An 11,497-nucleotide genomic window follows, 5' to 3' on the forward strand; every position below is an offset into this window, starting at 1 on the left:
CAGATATAACAAGAAATGACAGTGTAGATAAGCACATGAGTTTATTGGGAAAACACGGTTTGGACCCAAATCAAAATGGCCAATCAACGATTACAAAAGTAAGCTAAACCAGAACTGTGATCATTATCATAAAACAAACAGAAAATTATGGAATAATCATGATACTTACCATCAATAAGACCTTAATAGTGTGATTGTTGATGCAGATCCTTTTTGAGTCGGCACTTCAGAGTCCCAACAAAGTAGGGTGACCCATACAATAACCTAAATTTAATACAGCATACAACAAAATCTTATCTGGAAAGCATAAGGATAATTCTGTCAAAATCTCTAACTTGTATAAATATTAAAGACTGACATTATGTCGTATTCAATCGCGTAATATGCAAGAACAAGAACACCAGAAAGAACCATATTGCTGATTATAAAAGGCAAATAAAACTTTAAGGATATACTCCAATAGAAGAAAACAAGTATTACAATTAAGTCCCTTCACATAGAACCATGCATAATTTCACTCCATAATGCTCCCTTGTGTCCTGTCATTTAAAAAACTAAAGCAATTTCATTTATTTCCTAAGAAACCACCGTATCTCTCTCCTTAAGTTTCTAATATCTATGTTTGTCTTCCGTGCAAGATCTCTTTAAGTTGTGATAAATTATATGCTCTTTCAGTAAAACCTAGTTTTCTTGAATACTCGAGAGTTCAGAAAGTTTAGTTGTATGTTGCTTATCTTGATCGACAAGTCTCTACTCTCTCAAATTCTTCAAAAGTATTGGAAAAATGTCAAGAATCAACTCCTGAAAAATGTCACATTTTAGGGAAATAGGTTCTGTTTTGGTTCAAAATTTCAAAACATGTGTCTCAGACCAAGTAAAACCTGAAATCAGCTAGCTACAGTGGAAGAAGAGCTTTGTTTAGTGCCATAGAAACATTGATAGCTATCTACAATCCTGTTTTACTTTTCTTGAAGATCTGAAAAACTTCCTAACTGATTGAACTCAAAAAGAAGATACAATTTTTCTTATATGCATTGTTCATTCAAAACCTCAATGGGTGCAGGTACAACATGTAATAATAATTCATAGAAGACATCCTGAAAAGTAAAAAAAAGTCAAGAGAAAGGAAATTCTGATTATACCAGTTTAGCATAGCCCTCATTCTCTTCAAAAGTATTGCTAATTTTGACCTGAAGTCAACAACACAAATGAATCAAATACATACAATAATGAAATTCCCGTTCGAGCAGACAGCGCGGAGTGAAGAATATAAATTCTGAATATTGGATTCTGAAAAGTTGACTCTGAAAATACAAGAGGCGTTGAGTAATTCTAAGGTCAGTGTAGCCTAACTGATTGGATTCAGTTAGTGAAACTTCGCAACTAACTTGTACAATAGAAACGAACTTTGTTATTTGCTATCAGACAATGCTAACTAACTATTAACCGACTATTGCTATATACTCTACTAAGTGCTTACATATTCAACACGAGCAACAAAGACCGAGTAAGAATGAAGTTTATGATCAGCAATGATGTTTGTGGCATATAAATGAAACTTTGTAAGATTCTTGTCTTATAACCGTTTCCATCGCATAAGCAACAGAGACCATGTACGAATGAAGGTTAAGATCAATAACAATGAATGTAATGTATAATAAAGGGGTGTGTGTATGTGTATGCGCGTGCAAGTATATGGGCATTTCTTTTGTTGGGGACTGGTAAGTAGCCACCCCCACTATTTCCTCAAGACAAAAACCCAACTTATTTCCTCAAGTCTTGATACAAAACCCGTGAGTAATTTATATAGTAAGTGAAAACATAAGAAATAGGAATAATCATAGGGAGAAAAGAAAGCAGAAGCCCCTTGCATGGTGGCACACATTTATAGAAATTAAGTGCTCACCCTTTTACACACAACACTAATGCAAATAAAATTTAAGACAAATGACGGCGAAAACAAGTTTCCATTGTCATCATTGTTAAGTAATTAACATTCAGAGCTTACCTTTCCACCTTCAGTGGTTTAGGTGGAAGGTATCATGTATTGCCTCCCTTCATTGCTGAAAGTATTATGATAAAGAAGTTTGACATCCATTTTTAGAAATTTATCTTCTATCAGAGAATAGTACCTATCATTTCTTTTACATAGTGATATAGGTAGCATGTTAAGCATTCAACACGGGTACCAACCTATTTGAAAATGTAACAAAATCACGACAACAATAATTTAAAGAGTCTTGCTAATAAGTAAGGATTCAAAAATGGAAACAATTGATAAATTTCATGTAGAAAAAGTTGTTTTTTGATGTTTCAATGTGCTGAATACACAAATCCCAAGATAAAATTTCTACTTTAAACTTTTTACCAAGTGCCCTAATGACACTTGTTAGCATTTCCCCAATAAATCATAAATTTACACGTACAGTTGAAGTTTGAATTCAGCTTGAGTACATTGGTTTCAAAACGACCACAAAAGAAATACAAAAATTGGAGCTTAGATAATAAAAGCTAATCATTTTGACTTAGTTCAAGCCTACTAATAAGTTATTGAAGTTTGAAGTGATGATGGATTAGAGGAAACACGATGTCCTTTGACAAAAAGTTTCAGTTTTTCTATTTCACCAATAGCGGAAAGCCATTCAGTAAGAATCTCCATGGTTACATAGTCAGGATTGCAAGCATCTTCCACCATCCTATCCATAAGTTCAAATGCTTTGTGCAGCATTCTCTTATCCTCGACCCCCTTGAAAATAGCATTATACGTGGTTGTATTAGGTCGAACCCCCTTTACTTTCATGTCATCCATCAAAGAAACAGCCCTTTCAACATCGTTGTTTTTGCATAGAGCGTCTATTAAAATGTTGTATATCACAGTGTTCGGAGGAACCATAGATGTAGAACACATTTCCTCAAAAATCTTAATGGCCTCATCAATGTTCTTTTTTAAACAATATGCATGTATGACTGCCCCATATGTGACAACAGAGGGCTTAAGACCCTCTTTAATCATCTTTTTCATTACCTTGGTAGCAGTTGCAAAATCTCCAGCTTTGCCAAGGTAAGAAACCAAAGTGTTATAGGTGACAATGTCGGGCTTGACTCCATTTTCTTCCATTTCGTTGAGCATTTCATAAACTCGCTCCAGCTTCTTCTTCTTGCAGAATCCACTGATGAGAACATTATAGCAATGTCTATCAAGGCCAAACCCAGCCCGTTTCAACTGCGACACAACAACACTAGCATCATCCATCCTTCCAGCAATGGTTAAACCAGATATCAAACAATAGTAAACAATTGCATCCGGTGAGCATCCAGAACTCAACATCTCATCAAAATATTGCATGGCTTTATCAATATTGTTCACACCACAGAAGGCAGATATCAATGCAGTGTATGTAACAGCGTTTCCTTTCAGGCCCTTGCCTTTCATCTCATTGAAAAATTCAACTGCACTAAAGACCCTTCCAATTTTGCACATACCATCAACCAATGTATTGAGGGTGACCACATTTGGCTGTATTTGTTCCTCCTTCATCAAGCCGAATAGCTCACGTGCTTTATCAATGTTGCCAGCTTTGCAGAACCCGTCAATCAAGCAATTATATGTAACAGTGTTTGGCTTATTTTTCTTCTCAGTTTTCATCTCTTCCAACAAATTCAAACCTTCTTCTTCCCTCCCAACTTTACAAAGTCCGTTGATCAAAGTATTATACAAGACCACATCAGGTTCAACACCAATCCACTTCTTTTCTCCTTCTTTACCTCTCAATTTATCAAACACCCCCAGCGCCTCATCAATCCTCCTAGACTTGCAAAGTTGATTAATAAGAATCCCAAAGGTTATGACACTGGGATGTATTTTTATCTCTTCCATCTCTGCCAACAGTTCATTCATCTTGCGAATGTCTCTCTCCCGTCCAAGCCCTGTTAACAAGGCATTGCAAGATGCAGCTTCAACTGTACCACCCAATTTAATCACAGTATGCAAAAGTTCCCACGCTACACCATTCTTCCGATTCCCGCACAGCTTGGTTAACAACTGAGTAAATTTAAACGTATCAGGGAAAACTCCATATTCACCAAGCTTAGTAACCAACCCCACAATTTCCTCATCAGCAAAGCCTTTTCCGGGGCGGTCCCTCTTCACCAACTCACCAAAAACAATTTCACCGGTGAAATCATTAGGAGGAAATCCGGAATCCGGTTGAAGCATTTGGTCGAGCACCTGGCGGGCATCATCAATACGCCCTGATTTGAGCAAACCCACCAACAAATCGTTGCAAATTCGTGAACTTTTCAAAGATGGGTCAAGGTCGTTGAAGTGAAGAAGTGATTCGTCCAACGTTCTGGCGTTTCTTAAGTCCTGGAAAAGAAACATTGGCACTAATTCACAATAAGAATTTATATAAAGAATTGAAATAACAAAAAGGAAAGGTTGATTGCAAAGTAATACATACTCCTCTAAGTGGATGCTTAACATCCGGATTTGACAAAGGTGGCTTGTTGACCAATTGTGGTTGAGAGTGAGAAGAGTTGGATTCAAGGTCGGAATCATCATCAGTGGATACATAAGTGAAACTTCGTTGGTGCAAAAATGGCAGAGCCACGCCATATCCAGTTCTGAAGATGGAAGAGTGAGAAGAGTAGTGTAGTACGGGCATTCGAATTCGCATCATAGGAAGTGTCATAGTGATTATGAGCTGCACTCATTAACCACGCAAGGAGAAAATGATGAATAAGTTGGAAAATTTGCAATAAAATAACCAAATTTCTGTAGCTTTTGCTAACCTAAAAACATTGGTGACTTTAAGTAAATTCACACACGATAGCATGGGAATATGAAATAGTGAAACAAGTGAGATGCATTTCAAACTAACAACCTCAATAGTGATAGGAATAGATGTAAAAAGAGTGTGTGGGGTACGTACCGAATGCTGTTCAGAGTGAGAAGAGGCGAAGACTTCGGATTCATCAGTGGAGGTGGTCCGTCATCTGAGCAGGGGCGGACCTGGAGGCACAATATCGGTGAGGCACAATTTTTTGCAGGTTTGTGGGAAGGATCTGTTTTCAATATTTCAAAGTCAATGATTTTGTTACTCTCACTACTACTAGCTTTGTAAATGTCTTCATCTCAATTCAATTATACAACAAAAAATATGTTAGATTACTACTCATACAATATAAAATCAACAAACAAAACAATATATCCTGATGTAATTATTCTTCATCCTGATTCGATGACAAAAATAGTCCATTCTATCGGTATGTCATTATTATTATCTTGGCTATCATTGAATTTAACTATACAGATTCATGTAAATGTAAATCAATTCATTAATTCTATCTTTATATCAAGTTTAATGTTTGTATCCAAGTTTCTGATCAATTTCATAACTCAACCAAACTCATTTTACTAAGGAAAAAAAAAATGTCATAAAATAACATTCTCGTTGTAGTACTATTCCTGCATTTGCTGTTCCCTAAAATGTACTAAACAAATTAGAGTAATTAAATGGGCTTATATAAAACATAGGCAAAATAGCCCTCATGCCCAGTTTATCGCAGTTTTGGATGTACTGACGGAACACATCCAAGAGTTAGCACCGAGATGTATGCTTTTTGCAGATGATGTAGTCTTGCTTGGTGAGTCGAGGGAGGAGTTAAACGGGAGGCTAGAGACTTGGAGGCAAGCCTTAGAAGCGTACGGTTTCCGCCTGAGTAGAAACAAGACGGAATATATGGAATGTAACTTCAGTAAAAGGAGAAGTGGGTCTACCTTAGAGGTGAAAGTTGGAGATCATATCATACCCCAAGTTACACGGTTTAGATATCTTGGGTCCATAGTACAAAATGACGGAGAAATAGAAGCTGATGTACATCATCGTATTCAAGCTGGGTGGTTGAAATGGAGAAGAGCCTCAGGTGTTTTGTGCGATAAGAAAGTACCACTTAAGCTGAAAGGAAAGTTCTATCGGACAGCAGTCAGACCGGCAATGTTGTATGGTACGGAGTGTTGGGCGATTAAGAGCCAACACGAGAGTAAAGTAAGCGTAGCGGAGATGAGGATGTTGCGTTGGATGAGTGGTAAGACTAGACATGATAGGATTAGGAATGACATCATTAGAGAGAGAGTGGGGGTAGCACCTATAGTAGAAAAGTTGGTAGAAAATAGGCTTAGATGGTTTGGACATGTAGAGAGAAGGCCCGTAGACGCCGTGGTAAGAAGAGTAGATCAAATGGAGGAGAGTCAGGTTAAAAGAGGTAGAGGAAGACCTAAGAAAACTATTAGAGAAACCATTAGAAAAGATTTAGAGGTCAATGAGTTGGATCCAAATATGGTCTTTGATAGAACATTATGGCGGCATTTGATCCATGTAGCCGACCCCACTTAGTGGGATAAGGCGTTGTTGTTGTTGTTGTTGTTGTATAAATAAAATCAATTTAAGACAAGTAGCCAAAACCTAATGATATTGTAGCCAAAACCTAAAAGCTAAAATCAATTTCAATTTCAATATAGTAGCCAAAATTGGGGGTTTATAAGAAAAAACGAAGGAAAAAGAGAGAGATGACCTAAAATAGAGATGATGGTGGTGTTGTGCTGGTTCTGCAATTGGTGGACAGTGGTGGTCGGTCAGGGGCGGCCGGTGGGTGGTGCACCGGGTGTTTGTGGCTGTAGTTTGTGTCGTGCGCATGTACTGAGATAGAAGAAGGAAAAGAAAGCGTGTGCTTCTGTTCTGTTTCTGTATTCTATCTGAGGAAGTAGTGACTAGTGGCGGCGGGAGGAGGAGTGTGGTAGTAACTCGCCGTAAAACTCCATTCACCTCTTTTTATCTCTTTTTTCATTTCCAACAACTTTTTTTTTTTAACTCACGTCGGATCAAATGACCACCAACTAACTAAAGGACCATTTTCACTGTCCACTTTCGAAAGCCTCGTTTAAAACCAAAGCTAAACTTATTTATTTATTAAAATTGACATCAGAGATAATCGAACATAAAAACAACACTTCAAAATTTCAAATCAACCTCAAATGGGTAACCAACTTTTACTTTCTTACTTCAATCAATCTTATTATAAATAAATAAATAGATTGAAAATTGTAAATTAGTATTTTCTTTCTTTTCCTCCCAAAAAAAAAAAAATATGTATATTTACTTTCCCAATTATTATCTCCTATAACTTGCAAATAAGTATTGAGTAGACAAAATATTGTCAAAAAAAAATTGTATTCCCTCATTTCCTAAATATATATCACTATTTGATCATGTGTATTATTCATATCATTTTTTTAAGATATTCACCTAACTTATTTTGATTATATTTTTAAGGATTAAATGTGTTTACAGTTCCTATAAATATTTTAACTTTTTGTTTTTTGTCCCTTTAAAAAAAAAATTGTGAGATTCTTATAATATTTTAAACATTGTTGCAAAAGCTCATTAAAAAATATAAAATATAAAAGATACATGTGACTTGACTTAATAGTAAGGACCAAAAGTGTAGACAAAAAACTTTTGGAGTACTAAAAGTCTAAGCAAAATTTTAATATCTGACGAGTTATGTTCACATAAACTAAATATCTTAGTAAAATGTTAACGGGTGTCTTTGATTTAAAGTCTTACTCAATGACATTCCCTTAATTTAAATATGTTTAATTGCATTTTTCATCTTCCTATTTTATTAAAGTCATGAATATATATTGTACCCAAAAAAGTAATGAATATATTTTTTTTTAAAGTAAAATTTTAGGTATCTTAGTGTTTGATTGAGTATCAATACCCTGAAGATAAAGTTTGTATAACATTTAAACTAGTTTTAAAATAGATTGATATAATTCAACACTAACGGTATGTTTGTTTCAAAGGAAAGAAAGTGATGAGGAGAGAAGGCGAGGGAAAGAAAGAGTTTCCATTGTTTGGAACTCTCTAAAAAGTGTAAGGAAAGAAGAATTTATGTGGGGCCCACGTGAGAAACCTTTCCACCCATATGAGCACGGAAAGCTTCAAGAATGCATGTGTTTTGTTTAAATACCCAAAATGCCCCAACTTTTCTTATTTTTTTATGGGTTGTGTTAACCGGTGCCCCCGGGGCATTGGTTAAGGTATCTAAAAAATGAGAAATTAAATTGAAAAAGACACTTTTTTAACTTTTAAAGCATTGATTACACAATTTTCAATGCAAAAGCTTCTACTTTTGCTTCCTTAACCAGTGCCCCGGGGGCACTGGTTAACATTCCCTTTCTTTATTCATTATACTATTCAATTGTTGTCTTTTTTTATTTATTTTTTCAATTCAACACTAACTTCTTTTTCTTTTTTTTAATAATTCATTGTGTATCTTTTTGTTAGTACATACTATTGTTTTACGTCATATTTTATTTTTCCATTAAACAATAGACAATTTATTATATATACTAACAATTTGTGTTTAAGGGTGTTTATGTTAATTACTAACTTTAGGTCTTTCTTTCCTCCAACTTTCTATTCCACTTTATCTTGTACCAAACAACTAAAACAATCCTCTTCCTTTCTACTCCTTTTCTTTCCCTAGACAATCTTTCTTTTATCATTCTTTTCTTTCACTTTCTTTGTGCATCCAAACAAAGCCTAAACGATTTGATGATTGATATACACTCAATCAAATTTCATGGGTGCCATTGAGCTCACCTCTTAAAAATCGATCTTTTTCATCCTCTATTTTCAAAAAGGTGAATTTTAGTCTCAAAAGTGATATTTAGTCTTTCAACCCAATATTGAGGCAATAAATCACCTTTTTTGTTGCAATAAATCATCATATGTTGGGCGAAAAGCACAAATGAGATAAAATTACAACAGATGTGAAAATTGAAATATCAAAATATTTGGTTTTAAAATACGGTGAGTGATTTTGATAAATAATAGACTTGGTAGTATGACAACTCCAGCGGTAAGAGTTTGATATTGTTAGACCATCTATAATGGTGGATGTTTGACATATTTAGCACCAAAATAAATAAGCACCTCCATTGGAGATAGAAAATGTTTGGTGCTTATAGAGAAAAGTGACTATGTATAGTTAAGATCCTCTCATGGAGAGGATCCTAAGACCATCTACCACATGAGTTTAGATCTGCTCCAGTTTCCCAGTTTGCTTCCCTGATATGTGACACGTGGCAAATATGATTTCAACGGTCCAGATTTCAAAACAACACAGGTCTTTGTTGAAACAAAAAAAACAGAGAAGCATACTTCTTCCCTCTTCTCTGATCAATTGTTTTACACGCTCTCCTCCCTCTTCTCTGATCAACTGCTTCGTCGCTCCTCCGCCTACTTCTTCGTTGTTCCTACAATCTTTTCCCTCTTTTCTGATTCAAATGTCAATAGTGCTCCAATTTCTGATATGATTCAATTTCGTACAGACTCTGAAAGGTATCGTTGCTTTTCCCCTTTCTTATATGATCCAATTTCCTACAGATTCAATCAGATCTCTTCTCTCCGATTCGCCGTCATGTTTGCCATTTTCCCTTTTTCAAAGATTTGGGAAAAAATATTCCAGAAAGATTTAAAAAACAATAAAAATAAACAAAGCACAAAATCAAAACAGTGACGGCAAAGTGATTGGCCTTCACGACGGCGCTTAAGCCTTGCGAGTTGCAAGGGTAGCAAAAAACGTGAGAGGGAGAAGAAGAAGAAGAGATGGTACGATTGAGAAGAAAGAGACCAGTGAAATGTTGAATTTTCTTTTTTAAAATCTCGGCCATTGATTATTTGCATGCCACTTGTCATACATCTAAGCAAGGGATTGGGAAACTGGATGAATCAAGTACTAGAGCAGATCTGAACTCCTACCACATAGCACTCTATTTTAGGTGTTTAAGCATGTCATGCATGTACACATCATTTTTTTTATATATAATTTTAAATTATATTACTCAATAAGCACTCAATCTCTTTAACCCAGCACCTCGGGAAAAAGTTATTAGACAGGTCCTATTTTTCCAACAAAATTAAATAGGTCCTATTAATAACTCAATGTCATTGTATTTCAACAAAGTTTATTGATTTGTGTACAATTTATAACATATGGCCCACAAAAATTAAAGTGAGTGCTTACATTTATTTTTTTAAGAAGAGAGAGTGCTTAAATAACTACCATTCTATATAAGTACCAAACATTTTCTCTCTACAATAAGGGTGCTTATTTATTTTGGGACTAAATAGGTGAAACATCCATCAATGTGGATGCTCTAACTTAACTATGTAAGCACCCTTTCTCACTTTACTTTTTGTGGACTATACGTAATAAATTGTACACAGATCAATAAACTTTGTTAAAATACGACGATATTGAGTCATTAATAGGACCTATCCAACAACTTTTTTCTAAGGCGCTGGTAAGAGATTGTGTACTAATTAAATAATATCATTGAAAATTATAAAAAAGATGATGTGTACATACATGACCCACTTAAGTACCTAAAATAGAGTGTTCTCTTGGATTGTCTTACATTAAGTTTTGGAGTTTGATCTTGTCATTTTAATTAATAATAATTTTAATTAATAAGAAATGGTTAAATATATTTTTGCATAGATATACTGTTTTCTCGTTTTTAATCTCTAAGATAAATTTCATCTTTGCCTTAGAAAATTCTCTCTGAAATTTTCCCTTAAACAATGAAAGATTTGTTGGAAATTTAAGTTTTCATAAAAACAGATTTCATAATACATGTTCAACAATTATGAATCAAATAGCGGAAGCAAGCAAAACATTGAACATGACTATGATTGGATCTACGACATGTTTGATTTATCAAGGATATTAAAAATTAGGGTATTATGAATACCTGGATAAAGTTTCATGGAAGCCCTCTCAAGCAACGATGAATGCTATTTATCTTTAGATTTCAACTTTACAATCTGGTCCACCTCATACATTAATAATGAGACCACCGCGGATGTCATCATTGACGTATAACGTGACGGAACCCCGATGACCACCATACCAATGCACTTGATGACATAGATCAATATGGATGAGTGGCATGGAAATTTCATGCAATGTGATCTCTAAATCATGTCTATTTCCAACTGGTCCTACTTAAAACTTTAGTGAGATCAAACTGAAGTTTGCAAATTCAATATTTGCACAAAATGATACAGAAATGGTTATAATAAAAAATAACCTCATAAACTTTATTTCTGCAGAAAATCATAATATAAAGTCTGTATCAATACCAAAACAAAAGTATAGAACATTAAATAAAAGACACTCCCACTAATCCAAGCCATCCTTATTGACAACAACCATATGAAAGAACTTATGTGTCATGTCATTGATTAGTGGTATAGCTAGCATAAAGTTTGTCTCTACATGTTCTATCATTCACCAACAATAATCTATAAGGCAATAAACTTTATAAAGGTTGTTGAATAACTATAAGACTAAATTATATCACTATATAACTTGAGTGGTCTTTCAATACCTTTAACAATATGCAACCAAGTGACATAAATAC

At 34.7% G+C, this 11,497-nt stretch overlaps 1 pseudogene across 1 annotated transcript; it reads right to left on the reverse strand.

Annotated features, from left to right (window-relative positions):
• Positions 1-2,265: 2,265 nt before the first annotated feature.
• On the reverse strand, positions 2,266-6,767 carry LOC146934212 (uncharacterized; annotated as a pseudogene). The gene is made up of 4 exons (XR_015007695.1): positions 6,574-6,767; positions 4,932-5,064; positions 4,461-4,703; positions 2,266-4,366 (listed from the first exon to the last, which is right to left on the reverse strand). The product of XR_015007695.1 is annotated as an uncharacterized LOC146934212 (transcript).
• Between the last annotated feature and the right edge of the window lie 4,730 nt (positions 6,768-11,497).

This window comes from Medicago sativa, chromosome 4 (assembly GCF_051527215.1).
Source record: "Medicago sativa cultivar Bolivia chromosome 4, Bolivia_mono, whole genome shotgun sequence".
Lineage (NCBI taxonomy): Eukaryota > Viridiplantae > Streptophyta > Magnoliopsida > Fabales > Fabaceae > Medicago > Medicago sativa.